At 46.4% G+C, this 26835-nt stretch overlaps 1 protein-coding gene across 1 annotated transcript in view; it reads right to left on the reverse strand.

Moving 5' to 3' along the window:
- Nucleotides 1–26835, reverse strand: part of LOC135377525 (prolactin-releasing peptide receptor-like) — a 774729-nt gene that overhangs the window by 74730 nt on the left and 673164 nt on the right. The window contains exon 1 of the mRNA XM_064610008.1: nt 909–994. The gene's annotated coding sequence lies outside the window, so the exon portion shown is untranslated. Of the gene's footprint in view, nt 1–908 lie in introns of the transcript that reaches the window.

Raw genomic sequence — 26835 nt, forward strand, 5'->3', positions numbered from 1 at the left:
TCCCGATTGTTTCGGGACTAACATCTCCCCTCGTTTCTCTTCACGATCAATCACCTATCGATATTTTTCCTAATGCGACTATGAAGTATCGGAGCAGTTGAAGAGGAGTGTTGACACTTAGATGTTTTGACTAGATGCAATAGAATTCGCTTTATGAAGAAAAAACGTATGGAAGCCGCCTTTCGTTGGACACAACCCTACAGGAGTTATTTAACACATTCTCATTCATATTAACCGAATAAGGTCTGCTTCACTTCAAATCATGCAGCATATTTGAGTTGTTTCTGTTGACCCACGCGTAGTTTAGAGATAAGTAATCTTTCACCAGGTTGCCCAAGAGCCAAGACACCCAAAATAGAAAGGAGACAGAACCAACTAATTAAAACCGCTGAAGAGAGAATTTAGCCAGCTACTAAAAACAATAATAATAAAAAACGCAACCGCCATCCTCACGACTTTGCATTTATATCCTTCCCGCTCTTTTCAATCGCCAGTACCATGAACATAGTTCCATGAGGTGGGATCTCATGGAGGTAGCTCATGGCCCACAGCAATTTTTCTCCAAACAACCCACCAACCATCGAGCCAGTTAAAACATGCACCGCCGGAATTTTCAAATTCCAAGCCCAAACGCGAGTCAACGAAATAAAGAACTAAAAATGACTCCATGTATTATTTCGTAACCACTTAGAAGGAGATGAGCGAAATGGTTCACGCTCAAGTAAACAATCACGCTTAAGTAAACAATCAACATGTATACGTCGTTTGGAAGTGAAAGAAAAGAAAATAGCGTCTGCGGGAGGCAATGTAAGAAAAATGAGCACGACAAATCACATCCAATAAAGTGAAAAACGAACGAAAAAAACATCGAAAGAGCACAGTATCATGATAGGACAGTATGCACGTACTTTGCTCCAAACTCGGAAGCGTCGTTTTTGAGCGTGGCCGGGACCCTGACCCGGTAGAGCGAAGAACTCGAAACCCCTATCGTAGCTGGCCCCTCGTGCACTACTACGGGTTCGCCCGGAATCGATGCTCCATGGGAGCAAGCGCCTCTTCTTCTGCGCAGGCGCACTGAACAACTTGCATCGGAGTCGCCCTTGCGGCCCACACCGTGCTCTGGCACTCTCATCCTTCTCGAGTCTGTCAAAGCGAATAACCTGCGGGCTTCCCCGCCGTCCGGTAGGAAAGATGGATAGCCGGAGTCATATCCGAATGTTCCATAAGAAAATTTAAAAAATCAAAACTGTAAAGAGAGAGTGAGAGAGATGCGCGCGTGTTCAAATTGTCGCTGCTGTTCCTATGCTTGCGTAGCTTTGTGTCCTACTTCATCCGTTAATTGGGTTTGAAGGAAAGTTTATGTTATGGTGCGTGTCGCCCCGCGAGGCTTATCGCTGTATGATCGTATTTATCTGATTGATTGATTGATTTTAAAAGAAAAAAATGGAGATGGGAGTCTCGAGCCACTCGGGACTGGCTACTCCAGGACGCGTTATTAATAAAAGAAAGGGAAACTACACTAACCTCGACGCTTTGAAACGCTTTGAAAGAATAAATGAGAACATCATCACCTAGCTTGGCACCAAAAGCGAAGTCTCAAGGCACTAAAAACAAAGAGCGTCACAATGTGTCAAAGAGGTCCGTCGAGACGACAAATTGCACTAGGGCGCGCATGGCAGGTACGAGCTGATTTGCTGGCCAGCACCTTTTCGGTGGAGTATGGCCGATTATCCAGGCGAGACAGGGACGACACAAGGGTACATCGGTGTGCACTGCCCTATGGTCGTATTTATCTTCGGGGATAAACCACATTATTTATGTTGCCTCTGAGTGGCTTTTCGGTATTACCACGACGTGAAGAACCCAAACGAGATATTTGTCTGTCCATTTGTCTGTATGTTTTAGCACAGCGACAGGGAAGAATTGCATCGTGCTATAGAATAAAATGAGACCACTCACTTTACCACACTTCATAACGCCTAACCACCATTATGATTTTTATACCGTTTGACATATTTTACGTTTACTTTCAAAAATTCAAGTACAGCTAAACTACGAGGGGTGTTCAAGTCAAACCGGGACTTTCTGTCTCCTGAGTGTACAAATGGCTCGCGCTACTTCTTTTTCGCCATTTTCAAACGCGACAGGCCTCCGCGTTCACCACGTGGTGGTCCAAAGTTTGTGCAAAACAGAAGACACGTGCTGGACAAGATGGCCGACAACGAGGTGAGCGCGCACATCGAACAGCGAATTGTCATGAAGTTTCTCGTGAATGAAGGCGTAAAGTCGTCTGAAGACTTTTCACAGAAGACTTCAGGCTCAGTATGGCCACAATACACGTAGCCGCAGCAAAGCGTTTGAGTGGTGCAAAGGGTTCCGAGATGGCCTTATATCAGTGCAGGACGATCCCGGCCGGGGCGGCTCAGAGCCCAGTGTCAGAGTTCCTGAGAACATCCAACTTGTGCAGCGCCTGATCCTCAAGGACCGACGGATAACATGTCTCGAACTGGCTCGAAAGACGGACTTTTCTGTGGGAACGTTGAACACTCTCATTCATGAACACCTCCAGTTTCGGAAAGTTAGTGCCCGTTGGGTCCCGAGGCAGCTCTCCGTGTTTGACCGGCAGAGAAGACTCGAAATCTCCCGAGAGCTAAGGCACCGTTTCAACACTCAAGAACAGCCGCTCTTTGATCGGATCATCACGTGCGATGAAACGTGGGTGCACCATTTCACTCCTGAGTCTAAACGCGCATCAAAACAGTGGAAGCATCCAGGCTCGCCAGCTCCCAAGAAGTTCCGAAGCACCCCGTCTGCGGGTAAGGTCATGGCCACGGTTTTCTTTGACAAGGCTGGCGTTGTTCATGTTGATTTTCTGCCCAGTGGTACCCCCATCAATAGTGCATATTACTGCCAGGTTCTCAGGGAACCTGCCAGGCTCTCTCGCTGAAGCAAAAGTGGCCGGGCCTCATCACCAAAGGAGTCCTCCTCCTACAGGACAATCCACGCCCGCATACCGCGCATCTCACGACACGCACCTTACAGGAACTTGGCTGGGAGTTGCTGCCACATCCCCCTTACAGTCCAGACCTCACCCCCAGCGATTTCTATCTCTTCGGGCCACTGAAGGCGCTCCTTGGCGGCCGCCACTTCAGCTGCGACGACGAGGTCAAGTATGTGGTCTGATCATGGCTGCTACGCGCCGGTAAGGATTTCTACGCTGCTGGCATCGAAGCCCTTGTGAAACGCTGGAACAAGTGCATTAGTGCAGCTGAAGATTACGTTGAAAAATAGAACTAATTTCTCGCCTGTAAATTCATTTTACTTTTGCAAAAAATGGAAAGTCCCGGTTTGACTTGAACACCCCTCGTAGATGTGCCTTCACCGCAACGTACGTGTGTACAGCAGACAAAGCACGCTTTACAGAAACGTGGCAGCCCATTTACCCTCGTGTGTGTGAAATGTAGGACTCTGGAAGGCCCTCGTCAATAATTTTACACACTATAATAAATTATGAGCGAGCATCAGATATCAAGCGATCAGACTCTAAATGACAAAAAAAAAAAAGAAGTCAGCAAGTAAATAATCGCACTGAAGAAATACGACTTCCTTCCATTCTATTTCAGGGGCGGTATATACTGAAAAAGGAAGGGCTCCTTCTCAGACGTCAAATGTTTTGCTTTGTACTGCGTTTACATTTTGCACTGTACAGCATAAACAAACGGTGATTCGGAGGAAACTACTATCATCGGGCCGATGCCCACAACTTCGAGGGAAAAAACTATTTTCTGTTTTCTTATGAAAAAACTTCCGTTCCAATCTCACTTTCTATCGCTCCCTCGTTCCAGTTAAGATGATATATCCTGTACCCTGTTTGGTGTCGGTTAGTTAGTTCGTATAAGGAAAAGAGAAATAATCGTGAGGGAGTATTAAAAACTCTACAGGGTGTCTCGCGTAACGTGTCAATATAGTTTACTTGAAGAGAGCAATAAAAGAAAAACGACCGCTACTTTTCTGCTACTTGAGTTACAAACAGGTGCTACATCAAAAGTATCACCTGTTTGTAACTCAAGTAGCAGAAAGGTAACGGTCGTTTTTTTTTCTTTTATTGTTCTCTTTAAATAAAATTTATTGACACGTTACATGAGACACCCTGTATATCTCAAAGTGTTCCTGACGAAGTGCGGTGTGATAAGATAATGATAATAATTCGGGACTTTACGTCGCGAGACAATTGTGGGTGTCAGAGGCGTTCGTTGAATAGTCAGTAATAGTTCCAGGAGGAGCAACGCTATGTCGCCATAACCTGCCTCACTTCATAGGCAGCCGGCCATTGTACCAGCTCGCCACAATACAAAGACGACATCAGACGGTCACATAGCTGTCTCGGTACCGCGAATTGATATTGAAGCAAATTGGCAGCTACCACATAATTCTTATAAAGAGTGCCCAATCACAATCACAAAATAAAGTTGTTGTTAAAAAGACGGAGAATAAAAAAACGTCGACAAGTACTTCGTGACGTTGGAACACTGAACTTGGGGAAAAGAAAGAACACAAAACGAACAGCACGAGACAAATTAACACCTGCTAGCTTGCATATTACTTTTATGTTCAAGTGTTTCGTGTTTCTTGAAAGTCACGACTTCTGAGACTTGCTATACAACGTCGACTAGAAGGAAACGATGGTGTAGAATTGAGAAGCATATCTGATTGGTGATTGACTGGGAAAAGGAAAACAATGGAGATGTTAGCCCCAAAACACTCGGGGTGGCTACTCAAAGGACGCGTTAATTAGGGCTCACTAAACATAAAACATATGAAGGGAAAGGAGGATAGGGGGCGACGAACGAAAGGCCACAAATTTATGCACTTTGTGAGGCACACAGGCCCAGATGACAGCATCTCCACAAACACTGACGCACAATAGAAGTAGAAAAGGAATTACAAGCACATTTGACTTTCCATCACAGTGATTGTTTCAATGCTAGAATGCCACTTTTCCTACTTCTGTAGGTGTAAATCAGTCATAATTTAAAATTACGTGGTACAGATATTGATCATGGTGAAAATCTTTGGTGAATGTTAGGGTGCCGGTAAAACGTTGCTTCGCATCGTTCAGAAGGGCCTGGACCATTTCAGCAGGTGCCTTAACAAATGTATAATTTGCATAAAAGCTGTTTTGAAATTATTCCCAAAATATACTCCACCAATTTGGAAATCCACTGCGCAATTCTGATTTGATGAGAAGTGCAAATGTGTGTACTTTTATCCACTCTGCTCTAAAATGTAATCACCGTCGGGTCCTGCAGATTTTCCTGGATTTTCTGCATCCTTATGTGCGGATCTGCTACCATTTCTCCCCCTCGTCTCCTCATTGTCATTCTACATCTCATGCAGTTTCGTCGGCATTGGGGTAGTGGGCCACAACCCAGGTGGCGAATTTCGCCATTCATCATCATCAGTGTATCTGGTGGTGGTGTTGTAATCGGTCAGTGGTGTTTCTTTCTGCTTTGTTTGTGCTCGTGTCCGTTTGCTTTTTGTTGACTGTTTTTCACTCTTTCTGTTGAGGTTTCAAAACTGTTCTAAACATGCGAATGAATTGGCAAAAGAGCTGGCGCCAGGCGGTTCAACGCCCAAACACGGCTGTAGGATCATGCATGCGTGGACGCGATTACTACATGCACATTTCTTGCGTCACGCACGTCGTCGCACAAGAGATACCGCACGTGTCACGATTAACTTTTTTTATTGGAATTGCGACATGTATTTTCGGTATTCAATGGCGACTTTAAAACACAAAGAAACGTGTTTCAGAAACCTCTTTCTAAAGATCCTTTCCTTTGGAACGAGCCGCTAATTCCCATTTTTATGGGGCTTTAGAATACCTGGGACAGCACCTTTAATTTGACGGCAAGCTGTAAAGGCAATCGGTTTCTACCGTCATTAGAAACTGAACAATGAAGCGAAAATCAATATAAAAAAGCGCGAGAGGGAATACCAGCGTAAACATAAAATTCAGTTTCTTTCTGTCTCTCTCTCTCTCTTTTCTTTTTTTCAGCGGCAGACCACATTTAGTAACAATAGACAAATCAACGCGAACCAACGACTATGTAGAACTAGCGGGACAGAACAAGAGTCCGTGCTGAGCGGCTGCCAGGAATCAACTGAGGCGCGCTCATTTATTCTTCGTCCTTCCTTTCTAGCCTAGCCACCAAGGGCGCTACAACTGCACCGCTAGGGACCCACGCCCATTGAGTAGATATCGGCTAGATGAACTGCTAATGCCGACAGTTACAGGGCCTCTCGGCGTTCATTATCTCACTTTGCATAGGATTGAAACTTGGGGTAATTGGTATATACTTCGAGGTGCAACAGCGCGGAAACACAACACGGAGAAGAAGACATCACAGAACGCTGATTAACAACTGGTTTACTGTGAAAGAAAGCCAGCGAGCGTATACCAGACCCCTGGTGACATCAACCGTAAAGAACTTGTTATTAGTTTTCTTTGTCTGCTACTGTCTGCCAGTTGTTAGTCAGCGTTCTGTGGTGTCTCCTTCTCCGTGTTGTGTTTTGGTGCTGTTGCACCTCGAATTATCTCACTTGCCATGTATTACGTCGTGTGTATGTGCATGTGTGTATGTTTCATATCTTTTATCCATGCCACATGCGCCGCTTTAGGGTATCGTACTTCTTCGGTGAAATACCCTATCCCATGGCTATCCTTTCCCTTCTTTTTTTATCATCATTAAACATATCCACCCCTCCATCCCATCGTCATGCATGTAGTCGTTGTTGTTGATTGGTGGGTAATATATTTTCTGCTATAAGAAAAAGTTTATAGGGCAGCCGAGATGCATGTGGATAGGCCAGAGAGTTCGCTTCTACTGTATGGCTGGAGTTTCCGTGGAGCTTATGAGATGCGCAATTTCAGAAAATAATTTTTGATAACTAAAGACAGAGAGATGGCCTTGGAATCACAAGCAAGCACGTTCTTTTTCAGGGTAAAATGGAAGTGATATCTTCCTTCTTCCAACACTCAATAAGACGTCGATATCATTTCAGACAGCATGGTTTAAGTAGATATCTCAAGCCAGGCCACCGTTCTTGAACTCCTTGAAAGCCCAGAAACTTAAATAATAACAGGAAAAACGGCAGATGCGCACGCAAGCTGGTGGATCATGTCCGTGATGTGAAAAGCCAGAGTTTGGGCACACGCAAAACGGAGACAACAGGTTTGCTGGCGACGACAACAATCTGACAGTTCCCGGCGTTTTCATGCTTGATTCACGAGCACCAACTGTGAGGAGATATCTCAACCACTGTTTACGATTGCATTAAAGCAGAAAGGGGATCTGAGCAAGTAGGTAAAGGTTGTTATTGTAAAGAAATAAGATTCTAAAAGTTGGAAGCGCTACGACGCGGGACCTGTTTTTCATGGCACACCAATTGAAACTTTTGCATACTGCGCTCTCCTGAAGAAGTAAAATAAGGAAGCACACATCCTGCGTGGAGCGAGTGTACCTCTGCAAACTGCATCACAGACGTGCGAGGAAACAGAAGGAATGCTGATTGAGTATTTACACAGCGATAGATGAAAAGTGAAACGCTTTTCTTGCAAGAATATAACTGGTATCCTCTAAGCTATGTCAGACATCCGACGCCTAGCGGCCGAAATTGTATTCTATGTTCGTCTGTTCGAACAAACATTCCCTCGACTGTGGTTTCGTTGAAATACGCATTCACTGAATTCTCATGAACTTCATTTTTGTGTTCTTGTGAAGAGGGCAAGGAGTGATGAGCCTGAACCTCTGCCTGCCAGTAGAGAGCCCCATGTTGATTGGGTGACCGTGCGTCATTGGCTGACTTCACGGGCATTGTGCCAAAGGTTGTGTAAACGATTGGCTAAATTTAACCCTTGGTAGTGATTTCAGTCATTCGCTCATTCTGGGGGTTGTACTGGAAGTTGTAATTTTTTCACCACGCAGGCAAGAAGGAAGTAGCCAGTTGTAATGATGTGATGTGATAGAAGAAGAAAAAGATGGGGATTTAAGTCACGACAAAGTCAGCTGTAATGAAAACTAAAGCTATCGAAAGGTTGCTTTGAGAGTGCTCAGTAATCTACGAAGATGAAGAGAAACACACTCCAAAAAGCAACGCTGTCACACTGGTCCTGTTGTTGACTGACTGTGCGCTTAGTAACTGCATCACAGCGAACCACACCAATGTGTGTCTTATCTGTGCCAAGAAAGCGTGATAAGTAAAGGAAATTCGAATATGCTAAACAACGACGACAACAACTTTATTTTGGCTGTTATTTGCATTTCTCGTTGGCAGTTTAGGTTTTATAAAACGATGGGCAACTCAGAGGACCGCTTGACACCTGTAGCACATATGACACCCAAGACTTCTAGATGCTGTTTGACTTTTCTAAGGTATGCCTTTGCAATCGAGGAGGTCATGCCAAAAGTAATAAGCAATTACATCCGCTGATGAACAAACACATTAAGAAAACAGGAACGGGTGACATAGTACACATTAAGAAAACGGAAAATATTGTATAGCAAGCTGATAAAGGTCTACACAATAATTAAAGATATCACGAGGTCGCTCAAACAAAGAGCTTACTTACGCGTGTGGGATGTAAACACCAATATATGGGATATGTTCGTGTCGTTACTGTTGTGCAACGCTGACGTGGCAAAGGTCTCGCAGAAATTATTCCACACAACTGAAACATGGAATACAGATTAATAGAGTTAGTATGCGTGGACCACCTTATGACGATGGTAAGGACTCTAGGGTGCCCACAGGGCCCTCTTTTTCACACATTATTTGCATTATTTATGCATCGCGCCCCCCCCCCCTCTTCTTTCAGCAGATGGGCTGTAGTTTGAAACGCACGCTCTACCGCTGCTCCCTAACCCGTGAAGGCAGCGCTTCTATTCTTTGACAACCCTTTCAATCTCAGTTAACCGCGATAAGGATATTAATGACTATCAACATACTTTCTACGCATTAGCATAGAATAGGTACATCAGGAACCATGGTTGTTTGAAATTATCCGCAGTCCTACCCTGCGGCACGTCTTCGAACCCCGGAGAATGAGAATGCATTGCCACATTGAAGTTCAATCCCTGGCGTGTTCTCCGGTGGTATGCTCTCTGGAACTATATGGCACACTCCAGATCAGATTGGTGAAAACGAAACAGAGCTAAGCAACGGGCGCAAGGGAGAGAGGTAAACAGCACAGTCCAAGGTGTACTGAAGCAAACGCCCCGTGCATTATCTCCTCATGCTATATCCTAGCGATGAAACTCCCCATTCACCATCTTGTAATAAAGTTGTTGTTAAAGGTACTGTAAAGCAGTAGAGAAGCATGATATGCCGGTGATGTGACTAGAGACTTTGTTGCTTCTAAATACCATATGCGGAACCATACGACCGACAACGCGCTATAAATATTTTTAATTTGCCATGAAAAATGCGGCGTAGTGGAGCGGTGCGACGCCTGGTGTCAAACAACCCCCTGTACAGCGAGCAACACTGAAAATTGGTATTACACACTATTACATCGGAACTTCGTTATTTTAGTAACCATATTATTAGTTTCCCTGTTTACCTATGCATTCTGAAGCCCCTGTTAACAGTGTTTTTTGCGAAGTAATCCAGAGCTGCCGCTGTTCGATGGAGGCTCTCCCTATTTCTCTGCTGCGCCTGCGCGCTCCTTGTGTTCGCGGCCTCTTTCGAACGAACAACCTCTCCCTGTGAACATCTGTGAACAAACTAGTCCCGACACTGTCTGGCTTCTTGAACGTCTGACACATTTTTTTCAACGGCTCAGCATTTCATTTCAGTTCGCTTATCCGTTTTATCGCTTATCCTCAGATGTGGATCGTTGTGTGGATTGCAGGGGCGGATTTTATGGTGGATTGTGGTGGATTGTTATGTCGGGCCCAGTGTTATACGCATGCAATGTGGTTGCCGCCGTATGTGGCAGGAGTACGGATTCATTTCGAATACCTAATACAGTGTTGCCCGTAATCTTTAATTGCAATTTTCTAATTAATTGCACCGTCGATTGGAATGAAACTTGCGCAGTTTTTGTCCTGGTGGCTTCGACTTCCGAATAGTCACACTAAATGACATTTGATCGGTGCTGCTTTACAGTACCTTTAAAGTTCCTCTACGTGAAAGCCATAGAGACAATTGGCACATACTAATGCCTGGTTCGCACTGTCGCATTGTCATGCGTTACGGATGCTGCGCGGCACGGTTGTCATGGCAACGAAGCACGGAAAACCAAAAAGGCATACGCACCGCAAGAGTTGGGCTCGGCCGGATTCCATGTGGTACGGATTACCTCCGGCTACGCAGCTGACCAGTGAGCGAAGGCGCAAGGGAGAGTGGAGATAGATAGATAGACGTAGAAAGAGTGGAGGCATGATTGGTCAAACACAAGCGCTTTCCGTATGAAGAAAGCATGTGTCTGAACAGCGTGTCGTACGACAACTGCGTCAGTACTCGATCTGTACCATACCTGCAACGGAGAGAAATTGCAGCGAGAACCAGGCATAAGCCTCGAGTGGAAATCAACGAACGTTCACCAAGCGGGAACGTCGGCTTCGTTTGTAACACGTTTTCTATGACGTACACATTGGACACGCTCGAAATTCTACGACAACCCTCATGCACTGAGGTATGGTACCGCAACTGCTGCGGTGAATCACCTCATCCCATCGTCATTGATGTAGTTGTTGTTGTTACAAAAAGGTGAAACATAATACTATGGTGGCTCCAAGACAAGACGACAGTCTGTGTAATTCCAGATAGTCTGGACGAGAAATAAACGATAAACGATTTTCCCCTTTTAGTACACTAGTCCCGGTTTTTGCTCCGGAGGAGGAATACAAGATCAAGACGAAGTCTGTTTTGTTTGTATGCTTTTGTCTGTTTCGTCTTCCTTCGTGTCCCCTGTCTCTGGGTTTCTTCGTTTAACCACACTTTCTTCTGTACTGTCCCACTACAGCATTACGTTGTGCATGAGCCATACTTTTCCAGCCATTTATTTATTTATTTCTGGAACAGCAAGCCGACGTCTCGTTTGGCGGACCTTTCCCCCGTTTTTTTTTTTTCCTTTTCGCCTAATAAATATATCCCCCCCCCCTACTTTTCTTCTCGACAACTACAAACTCGGGGAATTTTGCTGCTTTGTGGGCTTGTCGGCTGAGCACCATCCACTTGACCCTAATCTCACTCGTACAACAGCCCACATGTGATGGGGTAGGGTGTCTGGCGTTGTGCACGATTCCCCCGATTTAAACTTCCCCGTCCAGGTTCCCCCGGCTCGAAATACTGTAACCGGGTCATCTCCACCGCCCCCGATACACCCGTCGCATTTCTCCCGCCTTGAAGTGATTCACAAAGGAGTGAAAGTGAAGTGATTCACAAAGGTTGCAACAGAAGAATAGTTTGGTTTGGTTTAGGAGGCTAAACACTCTTTTCATCTTTCATTTTTAAATGCCGAGGCTAAAGCGCGCCAGATCTAAATGCCACAAAAATGCTGAATTTTGTTGTGGAACTCATCAATTTCGGTTTCGGCGCACGTCAAAGAACCGTCAGGTAAAATTAATATACAGACCCGACCACTGTGGCTTCGCTCATGGTCACCGTTGTCTCGCGACGTAAAATCCCGAATTATTATTATTATTATTATCAATTTCAACGTTACTGCCTGGTTTGGTATAGACGCCTGTAACTCGCTTTATTCCTCAAAAATCATGCTTAAACGTCTTCTCGGCAGCATAAACAGACAATGCTTGTGGAAAGCGTCGCTTTACGATACCCGCCATTTTCAACTCCTGTATTGCTTGAAATGGCGCTTTTGAAACTGCGGATAAATAACAAGATTTGGGTTGTATTGGAGATCAGTCCCTGGTTTCTTGCTATCACTATAGCGTCATTGGATGGAACGGGTCACTGGCATTGGATGGATGGCGTTGCATTATAGGATTTCTAGTTCTATGCGCTGGTGTCATGTAACGAGTCGTTTATGTTGCTTCCGACAGCCCTGACAATAAAAGTGCGACAATAGTTGAAGGGCTGATTTTTGTCTCTCATGTGTCATCGCAAGCCACTCCTTTCTCTGCTTTCCCCATTCGTATAGCCCAAAGTACGAAAGAATGTGCTGTAATTTATTATGTCTATAACTTCAGTCTTAGTGCCTTGATAGAGGTTTTTCTGCCTTTTATAGGCGCTTAAACCAGCATTTTTCATGTCAAAACGGCGGTACAGCAGTTTCCGTAGCACCTTAAGCGTCTCCAAGCAATTGTCCCATTCTAATTGCGGTGTTGCAGGTCGCATATGTACCCACCAAGTATGGCAAAGTATTATCCTCTGTGGCTCTTGAGGATCTCCGTGGCGGACTCAGGTCGAGGCTTACCTGAAGCCCTTTAAGGCCCATGTGGAACATTGCTCCCTTCATACGATTGGTGGTTTTGACAGATATTCTCAGGAAGGGTACTCAATGAATGCTGAGTACCGGCAAAAAGGGCCCGTATATATAGCTGACCACTGATGATTAGATACGGACGGCTAAAATGGGTCACAGTCGACGCCCAGCGAAGTCTTCCTTTCCTTTTTGAAAGGCAGCCTACGCAGAAACTGTCACGGGCCACGGGGGAACTGACACACGGAGGAGACGGCGTAGGGGAAATTAGACGGGGGAATCGTGCTATACCCGGGTACCACAACGCCTGTAGTGAATCACCTCATCTCATCATCATCATCATGTATCTGTTGTTGTTTGTTCCCGACGAAGCTACCCACTCGAAGAAGGCTACGTCCTGCTTAGGAATGCGATCCGCATTGTCTGCTCTCCTGTCAAGCAAACATAATTGGGGTTTTGCTCTGCCGCGATTCCGTTCGATATGTGGTGTACTTAAAATGTTTTGAATGGGTAGGCAGCGGATCATTCACCGTTCATAAGTGCCTTACCGTCGAACCAAGAAAGAGACCGGAGAATCTCTATCTCTTGTCGACCAGTTATTCGGAACACCCTTACATATTTAGTAAGATGAATTGTACCAGCGCTTGTACCGAACTGTACCGAGACTCTGGTCATGATTCATGAGCCGGAATCCGTGGTCAAGTTCAGACTGTTGCTGACGCCAAGTATTTTAGTCTGCACAAAACGCGATGCTCATTAGCAGAGACTGAACATGTAGCTGCGCTCACATTCCATATAAATGGCACCTGATGAAGGACGGACTCCGTCCGAAAGCTTGTTTTTCAGTAAGATAAATGTTTTGAATCGCTTTAAATATTTATCTTATTCACTTGCGAGTGCTGGACTTCTGCCATTTTTTGTCTGTTAAATGCACACCACTAGGATTAGCATACACCAGATCTTCTCCGAAGCACTGTACTTTTACCGTTTTGATAACCTGACGCATTATTTAGCGTAAACTCCCATCATTTCGTTTGGAAAACGTCGCCCGTCGACTAATGCAATATTTAGAGCTGTTTAAGAAAACAGTAGACTATTGTGGCACGCTTTCGCGAACGGCGAAGGATAGGCTATGCTTGCTAAGAATGATTTTATTCTTCACAAAAAGAAAGATACTCAGTAATTGTCAGCCTGCAAAACGCTATGAATGCTACTCAGAAGAGTTCCCACGTGTCTAACCCTCGCTGCACTTTTCAGGATATAAGGATTTTATGCATATGTAAATGAAGCCCTGGTAAAGGTTATGGCATCGCAACCCGTGCTTTATAACACCAAACTCCACTCAATATTTAAAACTCGTATAGAGTTTGGTCTTGCTCAAAATGTAAGCCACAGAGTCTCACAAGAAGTGCAGAAACATTACCTTCATTTCAACAACAGTACCAATAGTACCATCTACAACACACACACACACACACACACACATAACGGATACAGCATTCCGTAATAGAATAAAACCCCGAAATGAGAAAATCCCCTCATTCGTATCGGCAGTCCCACCTATGCTTTCAGTTACACTATATCGAGTTGAATTGCCATTTTCCTTCCGTTACTCGGATTCCACGCATGCCCCTGTCTTTTCAATATACGCCAGACAGATGTTACCGGGGATACGGGCCACGCAGGTATTTCAGAATTCCACTGATATTACGCGTCCGGCTTTAACGGGATTTCAGACGAAAATCATTGGGTCACGTACGTCAGGAAGGGACGATATTTACAAAAAGGAAATCAAATCCCTCTGTTCTTGAATTTCAAAATCTTAACGTGCGTCCTCACTGTGCCGATCGGCAAGGCCGATCCGCATAGTGAGGACGCACCTTTAGGAAACGGCACTTTGGCACCAAGGCAAAGGATGTCTGTCTTCATGCCGTTTGTGTTGTTCAGGTAGGCCACGTCACACTGATATGTTCGCCAACTGGTACGCCTCCTAGGAAAAAAAAAATATTTTAGCTCTCCCTTCATTACCAGAAGAGAAACTTGAAAGGCGCGCGGTTGGTTGATGTGCCTCAGTAGCGTGTGTTCTGAATTAAACTGAATTTCTGTATAGTTGCCAGCGATTTACAGTCAGTGTCGGGAACTTAGAACAAAATAAATGTATGAACTTAATAATGATTGCAGTAGTTTTTCACGTAACGGCAAGTCAGCCTAGTGTGGCGACACGCTGCACGTGCCGCAAAGTATGACCAGAGGAGGCACAGTAAGCCGGTTTCGCTGCCGCGCAAATAGTGTCGCCACTGGCATTTCCCGCCAAATTCCGGCTATTTACTTTCCATTGGCTCCGGTCTCCCACGTGACCCTTCTCGATCATGATTGGCTGAGGCTCATTTAACCGGTGGATTCGCCCGCGTTCGTTTCTCCGAGGCGCTGACCCGTCTGACCGTTGTGTCGTCTTGCACGAGAGGAATGCCGCGCGAAGCAAACGTGCAATTGCGACTTCAGCGAAAAGGTGGCGTGGCATTTAAGAGAACCTGCAAACATTGTCTTAAAAGCATGCTGTCATTTTCAAATCTGCGATCCAGGAGATGCAGTGCGAAAGAGGTGTGTTTTCTCTGGAACCCCGACTCTCGTTGCTATATCTATTCGGAAGCGGAGCCACATAAAAATATATGCATATGCATCTTTCCACCATCGCTCGGCATGTGCAGTACCAGAGATAGAGGCAGACTCACCTGTCGTATGTACACTCTTAAAAATGAGGGGGATGTCGAGGTAGCTTGCCGTTGTTGGCCGCACTCAAGTGGGCATCGTCACGACTATAGCCAAAAAAAAAGGAAAAGAAGGTGGGAGAAAGGGGAGTTGAGGACTTCAAAGCGATGTAGAAGCAGGATGACCGGTACTGATGGGACAGAAGCACCGGTGCACTAGAGTGGTCTCTCCGCTAGGCCCGTTGCTTGGAGAAAGCGCACGAGGCCGCGAGTTTTTGAAAGTCGTTCCGCACAAGAACCTTTGGGGAAGAGGACGTCCGTCAGTATACCAGGCCTGGCGTGGGGAAGATGGGTTTCCCGCATGGCATGGTATGCACGGCATTCTGTCAGGATATGCGCAATTGTCTCCGGATGATTACAGTGTCCGCAACTGGAGTCCTCCCTGGAGCCGATCTTAAAAATGAACTTCACCACATAGCACGCTCCTAGCCAACCATCATCCCGAATGACAACGTTCTCGCCCCTGATTTGTTGAAAATGGGAGGAGGAGCCTATTTTGTGCCCATTATGCACGGCACAAAATAGGCTTCTCCTCCCGTTTTCAACAAATCTGGGGCGAGAACGTTGTCATTCGGGATGATGGTTGGCTAGGAGCGTGCTATGTGGTGAAGTTCATTTTTAAGAGTGTAGAAGTACTTCGTGTTATTCTTCGCTGCTACCTTCACTGTTTGTTGACGTTACCAGTATCAAACTGAGGAACCAAAAACAGTAGGTTTCAGTTTCAGCGTTGAGTTATGCAGAACAGTGTTGTACATGCATCTATTGCTTTCTCGTGAATTGGCTCGGAAGTCTGAAGATGTCCCGTACAGTAAACACAGGTTCCCAAAAGGCTCCAGGCGCAGCTAGAATGGCTAGCGGCATTTCACTTTAAGGCAACGCACACACTACTCGCACGTCGCCTTTCACCACTGTTCTGCAATCAATCACGTGGGATGCGTCCAGCGTGAATTCAAGGCTTCGCACCTAACTTCGCTTCGCTGTCAGGTATACAGCACTGTATACCTTCTCTTGTGGCCTTTTCGGGCTCACGCATGCAGCTTCGGAATCATTCGAATACGTTTGGACCAGCGGCATGGCCGAGTAGGTAAAAACATCCGTGGTGGTAGCCAAGGTCGTGCTAAAGGTGGTGGGTTCGAATCCTACCACCGGCTGTGCTGTCTGAGGTTTTACCCTGGATTCTCCGACAGACTTTCCAGACGGATGTCGGCACAGTTCCCTCTGAAGTCGCCCCAGGACGCACACTAACCCCCCTGTCCCCCACTCCTTCCTACTATCCTCTCTCCATCTGTCCACGTATGTACGCCCTCAGAGCCACAGTTGCGTCGCGGCGCTAACACGAAATAACAAAAAAATAAATAAATCCCACGGGCCCAAAGAGGGGGGGGGGGGCGAACATCTCCACGAACGAAAACACATTAATACCACAACGTATCAACAACGGGAGCAAATAACAGGAGCACGTAATAACGAGGCAAGCACGTACTCGGCGTGTACGTGCAACTGTGAAAGCGGGATGTCACGTCTTGTAAATGGCGCGAGATAAAGAAATACATCAGGAGAAGCTTCACTGGGCCTTTGCGTGATCTTTTCGCGCCGATTGACTCTGGTTGCTATTTTTCTGCCGCCAGTGGATGTCGGTATATCGTGTTATGTCGCTGAAACCTTTAGTGAACCGAATCTACGTAAAATGAATTGCAAAGTGTTTTTTCTATTACGCGTGCACCCCTTACTTTCGAATAGCAGTTCTTTTTTTCTAATTCACCCGTAACTGGCAACAGCGCAACAACAAATACAAGGGCTACCGCAAACAAATTGGCGAATTTTTTATGAGCACACGACGTTCCTTGCGCTGATTTGTTTTGACAGGCTGGCCAGGGAAACTACGGGGATCCTATTTAAATATGCGCTCGCACTGCACAAGCAATATATGATTATTATTATTTGCGAGTGCGAACCTGCATGTTTTGTTCATCGCGTGACTTCTACTCCAACTACGGGTGTTGCGTAAATGAACAATAAGGTTACACTAGCGCCTTCCTAAATCCAACAAAGTCTAAGCTAAATTTATATACGGTTTTGCTGGATAGGAGCACCAACGGCACACCTGTTCCTCTGAAGACTCAAGGGACGAGGGATCATTCCGCAGGATTTCTCACGCTGTGTTGCGTTTGTTGTTCGTAATGTCGCTGAGGAACACCACCACCACCATCTACTGTACATTCGGCACACTTACCTTAGAAGTCGGCCCAGGACGCACATTCCCTAGGGCGTTAGTCGTGACGTTGCCCACCTCTGTGAGGCCGACAACGGCGAACACTTTCACCACCACCATCTATTGCACTTTCGGCAAGCTATTTCAGCATCACCCCCCCCCCCCCTCATTGTACATAATAGTGTACTAGGACATAACAATTCTGGAATTTATGGATTGTAATATGGACTGCGGTGAATTTCGTGTCTTATCACGCTCAGTAAAGGTTGAAAATTATGTCGTAAACTCGACTTTCTCCATCATTACAGCTACTTTCAAGTCTCCTCTCCGAGGAATCTCCGCCGCTTGTCAAACCACCGTCCCCCAGCGATATGAGATGTCATCACTCGTGCCGTGACGTCATAATATATCGTCCGGCGTCTTTCCGTGTCTTGGCTGTTGTCTGTTTCGTGACTTTGACGGAGAAAAGTACTTCTTCTGTTGTTGTTGTTGTCACACGACATCGTTGAATGTCAACAACAACAGCAACAACAAGTACACTGATGATGATGAATGGGGAAATTCGCCACCTGGGTTGTGGCCCATTACCCCAATGCCCGACGGGACTACATGATATGTAAAATGACAATGACGGGACGAGGGAGGAGAGACGGTAGCGAGGCAGATCAAGAAAAATGATGGCCTTCACGTTTTCTAGGCTGGCTTAGAAATACAGGACCGTGCGAATTGCGAGTTTCGAGCCAAAATTAGTATGAATTATGAATAAATTATGAATATGAACTGAATACGAATATTTTGTTTTCTAGAACGATATCATGGTCAATGACCGTCGGATAAAACAACGCAAACACGGTCATGAAAGTTTGCAGATGTGTATCGTTCAAATGGCTAGACTCCAGCACTTTCAGGTTCGGACTGTGGCCCTGGAATCACATAGGAAGGCCCCGAACGTCCGTCGCTCAGCAAGCTCAACCTTCCTGAACCATTTTATTTTGCCTGTCTGAGGCCAAAAACAAACAGAAGGAACGAACAATCCGTGAGCTGTAAGCTGCATATCGGTCAAGTACCTCGTTGCTTCACGGCCGATAGCAGTGAAGTACTTGTACAAATAAATGTAGAGGGAAGGGTGCAAACACGGCAATGCAAACAATATCCTGCAAGTACATGGTAAGAATTTTAAAAAAAGCCCCACATATTGCGGCAGGCCGTTGCTAGCGTATGACATGCTTTGTTGGAAGGATTCCGCTTACTGACGTATTTTAAAGGTATACCGTAAAGCAGTATAGCTGCAATTTCAGAAAATCGATCTATTCGATAGCTTGAGCCCTCGGTACTGTTTCGTCACAATTTTCGTCACAATTGCGCTCATAGTTTGTTTTAGAAAATTAAAATTGAAAATTACGGGCAACACTGTGTCGAACTCTCCACCAACAGCGCATTGCTCCCTCCTCAAGTACGGCGCTAAAACTACATTGCATGCGCATAACACTGGGTCTAAAACAAAAGAAGTCGGCTACGTAGCCGTCAGGATCAGCAAGCCTGTCGGGGGGACATAGATCACTGTTGCTCGACAACTTGGGGATTATTTCTCGCCAGACGTCGCCCCGAGCCGTTTTACGGCAATTTTACTAGCAAATGAAAAATATTTAGCGTTCAATGTCACGACAACAACAACAACAACAATTACATGAATGATTATGGGATGAGGTGATTCACCGCAACAACTGCGGTACCATACCTCAGTGCATGCGGGTTAGTACAGGAGTGGGATGACGATGAAAAAGATGAGGCACACACACATGACAGAGGCAAATGAGATATCACACACGTGAGTGCGTCGTTACTGATGGGATAGTAGTTCATCCGGTCGGCTACCGGAGATGAAATGCTGTGAAGAGCACATCTCCGCATTCATGGCAACAGCTCTGAGGTCACAGGAGTTCAAGCAGGTTAGAAGACGTCAGGAACACATAGAATGAGTGCAGGCATTGACGGTGCTGCACAGGGTTAGACCAAGGACCCAAGATTGCTGCAAGGCTGAGCGGTTTGTTGTTGATACGGGTCAGTTGGGACTGGAGCAGTGCTCTCTCCGACCTATATAGAGGCCAGTCGATGAGGACTTGTTGAATGCTTGCCACTATGCCGCAGTTGGGACAAGAGCTGGTTCACGCATAACCTAGTCTGTCTGAACTGCGGGGTGAAGGCCACATTGAGGCGAAGTCGATGCAGAAGGGAGGTGAGACAGCGGGGCAAACGGCCTGGGAGAGAAAACGACAAAGTTGGATCGACGGCGTGCAACAAGGACCTGTCTGTAATGTCCCGGCGATATTGTTGGGATGCCATTGGTAGGATCATCGCCGACAAGAATGCCCTCCTGTCACCACGGGTCAACATATTCGGTATCACCGCCTGGCATTGTCTGGCAACAGCAGCCACTCTGTCAGCCTCTTCATTTCCACTTAGTCCACAGTGACCTGGGATCCACTGAAAAGTGATGGAGTGACCTATGTCGCAAAGACGCTGAGCAGCGCTGAGGATGTCTGTGACAATTGGAGCCAATGTACCTCGTGCACCCATGCTCTCTATGCACTGCAGGGCTGCCCTGGAGTCCGTGTATACAACCCACATTCGCGGAGCTTCATGCAGAGCATACCGCAGGAACGACAAGATGGCGTAAAGCTCTGCGGACGTAGAGGAAGTGCAATGTGCCAGGCGATACCCGTGAGACACCTGGACCGTTGGAATAACGAAGGCGGCCGATGAACTTGCAGGTGTGGAAGACCCGTCGGTGTAGACGCTTAACATCATGTCCAATGACATCTGGCGAAGGACTGACGGTGGCACTTTATTTTTTTTAACGTTGAGTCCCGGAATGCCGGGGGAGATGGAGGGCAGTGGCAGACACCACGGGGGAGACGAAGACACTGTTGGCTTTACTACAAACGAGGGAAATTTAGGCTTTGCTTCCGCAATGATTTTGAAGACTTTGCTCTGCTTGCGCCAATAAAGGTTTGCTACCAATGGGTTACACACGGGTGTCACATGTGTAACTTGTTGTGCTTGGTTTACAAGCAACAAGATGGTAAACTACGCCTATGTGACGAATCTCAGAATGTTCTATAGAGGGTCGAATCATAGGTATAATGCAGTGTACTTTGCTTGTTTTTGCAAATGTATGCACAGGAATGCCGCAAGCACGTGATGATATGAACTAATAGTCCTCCATTGTGTGGAATTAGCAGCGTGGCCCGACTTTCGAAAACACTCTGTTTGTCGGCCCGGCCCGCGGTGCTGGCGTATTTTGTCGGCCCGGGCTACAGCCAATAAAAAGCTCGGCCCGGCCCGGCCCGGCCGTGCAGGGCTCCAGTTTCAACCACAAGGATATGAAATCATACAGCGCATATATGCAGATGTCGTGCAAGTGTTCTAAGTGCACTTCTTAGCCTTCTGGGCTTATGTATAATGTAATAATGGATTAGGTGAATTCGTTGAGAGCACTTAAGACTACTAGATGGCATTCGGCACTAGACCTCCGCTGCTGTTTCTCAAGCAGGCCGCTTCTGATATCTTATCATTCCATTCTCCGACAACTTGCAAAGAACCCTAAAATAGCTTGTAAGCCTTCATGAAAGTCTAACTCATGCCTTCTCGTTGCCTTCGAGGAAATGCATGGAGTGAGGACGATAGAGGAGTTCATTTATGTTCGACACTAGTCGAATGCGGCCTCATATTTGCAAGCGTTACTCCGCTTAATACGCTTTTTGAAAATGCGACTCACGTTCATCTGCTGCTTATATAACCCAAAACGAACATTCAAAAATCTTCCCATCGAAAGCACTCAGCATCGTCTCGACATGTCTCGTGCAACGCAGTGAACCTGAGGCCACGCTCAAATAGGATCACATCACTGCTGCGACCCACGGGTCAATTGCCTACAAATGAGTTCTTTCCGGATGTCTCTTTCTCCCTGATTCGTACTATGCGCTTCTGCTAGATAGGAGGGAACGACAAGAATCAAAAGAAACAGGTGAGCAAAAGAAAGTGAGAGCTGCTTCAAAGTGAACGAAGTAGTAAAAATACGAGCGAGCTGGTGTATCGACTTAGAAGGTGAAAAGCCCGTGAACGTGAGGAGTAGAACGCATAGAAGTGGGCAGGGTAGGCGGACAGGCCTTGTACTCCTCAAGCTGAAGGAAATGTCGCTTTCATAGTCTCGTAGTATAGTCGAGACCAACATTCATTGCTCACCGCGTAACTCGATCGAAAGAAAGAGTCGTAGACTGACTGTACGTTCATGTGTTCTTTTTCCTCCCTCTCTCTCTCTCTCTCTCTTTCAGACAGAAAGCATTCCTTGACCGGTGATTTGATTCCCTTGCTGACCTGGTTTGACTCTACAAGTATAGTTAAACTGTTACTAAAGTGCACTCAAAGCGTTTTGAAGAGAGGCCTGCTATCGCTGTTCTCCAATGCGCTTCTCTACTGGCGAGGAATGAAATTCAACGAAAAGCGGTCTACATGACCAAGGCAGGCGTACATCTGTCTTACCTACACGCTACAAAAGGCGGCTTCCTCTGCTGCTGAACGCGTAGATTTTCCGAAGCTACAGAATATGTCGCAATTTTCAGAGGATTTCGTACGGAGACGACTCGCACAATGGGCTGTCGTGACCCTATTGGGTAACAAAGGCTTCAACGGAAATAGGTTCTGAACACACTCGCTTGCATGCGACAGAAACTTCAGTATCTTTACAAAAGGGACACCTGAGTACATGTTCGCGCCGCAGCAAATAATAGAGGCGCAAGAACGACAGAAAATAAAATGCGAAAAGAACGGATTCCGAAGAACGGTTCGAAGAAAAGCCCATATACTTGTGCCTCCGCTGCGCATATAATATAAAGCATATATAATAACCCGTCGCTCTCTGGCTTTTTCGATGACTGCCTTACTTTAACTGCATATATACGTGTTCTGCTACTGTAGTATTATGAGGCATCAACAAGACAAGCAACCTCCCACATACCTTACAAACGCGTCGACAGGGTGTCATTTTCAGCAGGTGCTCAACGAAGAAACCTGTTGAAGGTACCGACATTCTCACCTGTCTCGCCCGCGTCACCGGATGTCAACATTGTAAGGTGTCACGGAGATTTCTCTCTCATTCCCTTTTTATGTAACTACGGCAAGGACACCTAGCCGCGCAGATGCTATTTATTACGAGAGCGGCACAGACTTTCACTCGATCAATATAACGGAGTACACAGAGATGAGCCCGATCGGATATATTGTCTATCCCAATATCTGGAACAGGAAATGATGCGGGCAAAACGTATTATACTATATTCCCAATCGGAGAGCCTGTCGTCTGCGTCACCGAAAGAGCACGGCTTCTCCATTGTGATATTTCATGCGTTCTACAATAACCCTCGAATTTCAAGAGACAGGAAGGCTGAGAATCTTTTACGAGTGACGCGTTGTGCTGAGTATCTATCGTAAAGTTCGAAAAGATTGCCTGCATGGGTTCGCCGATAAATTGGGCACGTTCTGCACTGGAGCAGCCTTGTGCAATTATACAGCGGCCAGAAACTCGATTAGTTGCAGCCTGTAATTTGATCTGGGGGAAATATACAGGTCGCAGAAAATTGGAATCAGGAAGCTTCTCGCTCGCTTTGAGGTTTTTCATTTGCTTTCCATGTGCTTCCGCAGAATCACAAGGGCATTCTTTTGCACAGACGACGACGCTGTTAAGAGGGAAGGATCTCGTTAGGACGTGGAAGTAGCCTGACGTACATTGCATAACATGCATTGTCATATGTCGCCTAGTCGTCATAAATGGAAGTACAACATGTACAATGTAAAACCCCTAGACTAGAGAACACGAAGGAACAGACACAACACGACACGACACAACACAACACGACACGGCACGACACGACACAACACAGACTTCGTGTTGTGGCTGTCCCTTCGTGTTCCCTATAGTCTCGGGGTTTTACATTATGCATCATCTTCACCAGCTCGCTTGCTCCCTAGCCATTTTTTCATTGACAACATGTACGTTCAGCAATAAAGAATGAAATATGTGTAAAGTTGGAACCAAAAGCTTCAAACCCCATTCCAAAAGAAACTAACAAACTTTTTGCTTCTCTTTTATCGTAGGCTCACTCGGGGATACCACGTAGCAGGCGTCGAATGCGTATTTTTTTGCCTGTGTGCAGCACGTACCACAGCTCTTGCAGTACCACATCAAAGGCACCAGTTCCTCGTGTTTAGGTTTCGCCGTAGACATGTCTTGCACTCCACGAGCGGTGTCAACACGTCGTGCTGGGGATAAACTAATGCTTTTAGTTGCAGGCTGTGAACATATCTTCTTATACCATTTTAATGCCACTCAACGAAACTGCATTAATGCCTGTATAAAAAGTCAGAAGCATTGGAAAAAGCATCATGGTTCTTGAAAGGGTGATGAAACAGAAGCTTTCTTTTCAAGAAGACAGAAGCGAATCAAATGAGGAAACGTATACAGCGCAGCTCTCAAGCATTGCCTGCAATCAGCAGCACACTCGGGCCACTTGTTTGACATCCAAAGAGCGTCATTCACGTAGTTGTTGTTCTTCCAAAGAGCGCACCCATTACATGGCAAACAGGAGCCTCTTTTCGCCGGACGGCATCGTAACTGCCGACTACTGTCGTTAGCTTAGTGAGCTATGAGCTACATGCTACTGTATTCCACATACGACATTTAGCAAATTTTGCTTTTTTTGCTTCTTCTTGCCTCTTTTCAGACCGTTATTCTTTGTTGAACAAAGTGGCAACAAACTCTCTTGAACCCTCTCCTGGCCATTTCCTCTAAATATCTCGTCTCCTTAGAGTTGCCGCTCGTTATACATTGCTGCGTGTTCAAGAAACTTTCCGACTTCGTTTTGCGGATCGATGTAGAGATGCTTTCGGAGCTATGAAAGGAAAGTAAAAATGTCTAAGGAGCATGAGAATGACTCCAGAGTTCAAAGCGGAGTTTCAAGGCGCTTTTGAAGTTAACATACGAAACCGAAAATGCCGAAAGCTGTAAAAGAATCATACGGCACTATGTGAGACATAGGATAAAGACGAAAGAAGATACGATTATGCTACGGTGGACAAAGTGACAATCCTCACTTCAGCCCCAAGAGCACACCAGTCTGTGGACGTTGAGTACCAACGTCTACGGGCAATTCGACGCCGTGCCGAGCGCCGTTTCCGTAGAACTGGCCGTATCGAAGATTACAAAGAGGCCTGTAGGGTTAAAGTCATTATCCGCAGACATCTGGGGAAGCTTTCCTCCAAACGGTGGAAATCTTTCTGTGAAACATTAAACCCACATGCCACTACAGGACACATGTGGCGAATTGTGAAAGGCTTAGGAGCACCGGTGAGTCAGCTTTTTCCATTCCGCGCTCTTACCGTGCATCATGGTACGTCAGAAACAGCTGCTGGAGAAGAATTTTGCGCGTTACTCCTAAAACCATCGACAGCGTCCCTAACTTCTGGGTACCAGGTGTCAACGCAAGAGGCACTTTGCGCTGTCGACTTAAACCGCAATGCTGAAGATACTGCGATGGATCTTGACTTCACCCCTCAGGAGCTGGAAACAGCCATTCAAGCGTGCAATCGCCGGTCGTCCCCGGGCCCGGATGGTGTATCGTACCAAATGATAATGCATCTTGGCCAAGTGGCTCGGAATGTATTGCTTCGGTTGATGAATGACCAATGGCAAAAGGGAACTATCCCTGAGGGCTGGAAGGTATCGCGAGCAATACCTATTCTGAAGCCGGGGAAAGCGCCAAGTCAAATAGACTCGTTTCGCCCAATAAGCTTGACAAGTTGCTTGTGCAAGATTATGGAACGTATTATCTTATCTCGGATTGAGTGGTATTTGGAATCTCGCAATCGTCTGCCTAAAGAGATGGCGGGGTTCCGAAGAGGAAGGTGTACAATGGATTGCGTACTGAACCTAGTATCAACAGTTGAACAGGAGCGATTGGGTGGACGATTGACTGCAGCTGTGTTCCTTGACATCAAAAGGGCGTATGACACTGCAAGTCACCCTCATGTTCTGCATGGCCTCTACTCCCTCGGCATAAGGGGGCGAGCGCTGAGGTGGATTGCTAACTATTTAAGTGGCCGGGCGGTGTTCATGCGTACCAGCACCGGGGATACACAGAAACACTCAGTGACCGCAGGAGTGCCGCAGGGAGCAGTACTCAGTCCCATGCTTTTTAATGCCCTACTGGCGACACTCCCGTCCCTGTTACCACGAGGTGTACGTCTGAGTATGTATGCCGATGACTTATGTCTGTGGTCGTCCGGGAAACAGTGGCCAGCGCTTCGTACACGTCTTCAGGAGGCACTAGACAAAGTTACCATCTTCTTGTCTCAACGGGGCATGGATGTGTCGTTAGAGAAAACAGTAGTGATGCCGTTCACGAGGAAACGTTTACCGAACTTTCAGCTTCAAGTCAATGGTCAACAACTCCGAAGAGTAACACATCACAGGTTCCTTGGGGTCATCGTGGACAGAGCTCTGTCCTGGTCAGCCGAAGTTCAGCGCATAAAGGAGAAAGCTACATCCGTTGTTAATGTCATGCGCTACATCGCAGGCAGTCGATGGGGAGCGTCTCCGACAGCTATGCTCGGTCTGCATCATTCACTAATTCGTCAGATGTTGGCGTACTCCCTGCCACTTCTACAAGGTCTGTGTCCCACCTCAGAATCTATCCTCGAGAGTGTGGTTGCAAGGAGCCTAAAAGTGTGCTTGGGGGTTCATCGGTCAGCTTCTAACCAGCTCACAGTTGCAGAAGCGAAGGAACCTCCGGTACCAGCTCTAAGAGTTCAGGAATCACTTCGTCACTTCATCCGACTGTCAACGCGTCATCGTCGGCACCACCTTGTTGAAGCTATTAATAAGAGAGATAATTCCACTTTTCACCAGGCCATTCTGCCATACCGAGGCATCTCACCATCATATAAACGCATTCCAGCATCGCCTTTGCCATGGTGGAGTGTTGTGCCTCTCAGAGTCAATGCAGAAGTTCCAGGCCTTTCGTCGAAGAAGTCCTCACCCCCTTGGCAATAGCCTGGCTGACATTTCCGTTTTCCTTTTCACTATTAAACATATCCCCCCCCCTCACCCCCTTGCATGCAGCGACAGCTGAGCTTAGAATTGATCCAACGTCTGGATGATCGCACGGCGGTATATACGGATGGCTCCACAATATCTACAGGATCCGCCTGTGCCCTCGTTGTACCAGCGTCGAATACTGCGCGCAGTGCTCGACTATCGCATCGTACTTCATCGACAGCAGCAGAGCTACACGCTGTTCTTCTAGCCATAGAGCATATCTCGTGCGCGCCTTCCCAGGGAAAATGGGTGATTT

This window comes from Ornithodoros turicata, chromosome 1 (genome assembly GCF_037126465.1).
Source record: "Ornithodoros turicata isolate Travis chromosome 1, ASM3712646v1, whole genome shotgun sequence".
NCBI classification, from domain to species: domain Eukaryota; kingdom Metazoa; phylum Arthropoda; class Arachnida; order Ixodida; family Argasidae; genus Ornithodoros; species Ornithodoros turicata.